The sequence below is a fragment of the Bison bison genome, unplaced genomic scaffold (assembly GCF_000754665.1).
Source record: "Bison bison bison isolate TAMUID 2011002044 unplaced genomic scaffold, Bison_UMD1.0 scf7180017864063, whole genome shotgun sequence".
NCBI lineage: Eukaryota > Metazoa > Chordata > Mammalia > Artiodactyla > Bovidae > Bison > Bison bison.
Genome location: NW_011494635.1, coordinates 16239393 through 16239915, shown reverse-complemented (window position 1 = coordinate 16239915; position 523 = coordinate 16239393). Strand labels below are relative to the sequence as shown.

Genomic DNA, 523 nt, shown 5'->3' with positions numbered 1-523 from the left:
TCTCACACGCTAGTAAAGTAATGCTCAAAATTCTCCAAGCCAGGCTTCAGCAATATGTGAACCGTGAACTTCCTGATGTTCAAGCTGGTTTTAGAAAAGGCAGAGGAACCAGAGATCAAATTGCCAACATCTGCTGGATCATGGAAAAAACAAGAGAGTTCCAGAAAAACATCTATTTCTGCTTTATTGACTATGCCAAAGCCTTTGACTGTGTGGATCACAATAAACTGTGGAAAATTCTGAAAGAGATGGGAATAGCAGACCACCTGATCTGCCTCTTGAGAAATTTGTATGCAGGTCAGGAAGCAACAGTTAGAACTGGACATGGAACAACAGACTGGTTCCAAATAGAAAAAGGAGTACATCAAGCCTGTATATTGTCACCCTGCTTATTTAACTTACATGCAGAGTACACCATGGGAAACGCTGGGCTGGAGGAAGCCCAAGCTGGAATCAAGATTGCTGGGAGAAATATCAAGAACCTCAGATATGCAGATGACACCACCCTTATGGCAGAAAGTGA

At 42.4% G+C, this 523-nt stretch overlaps 1 protein-coding gene across 1 annotated transcript in view; it reads left to right on the top strand.

Moving 5' to 3' along the window:
- Positions 1 to 523, top strand: part of NTSR1 (neurotensin receptor 1 (high affinity)) — a 49472-nt gene that overhangs the window by 30711 nt on the left and 18238 nt on the right. The gene's annotated exons all lie outside the window — the stretch shown is intronic.